Source organism: Buceros rhinoceros, unplaced genomic scaffold, assembly GCF_000710305.1.
Source record: "Buceros rhinoceros silvestris isolate BGI_N320 unplaced genomic scaffold, ASM71030v1 scaffold19552, whole genome shotgun sequence".
Classification (NCBI taxonomy): domain Eukaryota; kingdom Metazoa; phylum Chordata; class Aves; order Bucerotiformes; family Bucerotidae; genus Buceros; species Buceros rhinoceros.
The window spans coordinates 17,798-18,013 of NW_010397363.1; positions in this window are offsets into that span (position 1 = coordinate 17,798).

Consider the following 216-nt stretch of genomic DNA (forward strand, 5'->3'; position numbering starts at 1 on the left):
GTGAGTGCTGCCAGGGGCCTCTGAGAAAGCTGAGGAGGGGCTTTGGATCAGGGCCAGGACAAGGGGCAGCAGTTTTAAACTAAAAGAGAGAAAGTCTAGATTGGGCATAATGGAGAACTTCTTCACTGTGAGAGTGGTGAGACCCTGGCCCAGGGTGCCCAGAGAGGTGGGAGAAGCCCCATGGCTGGCCCCATGTCAGGTCAGGTTGTCCCTTGG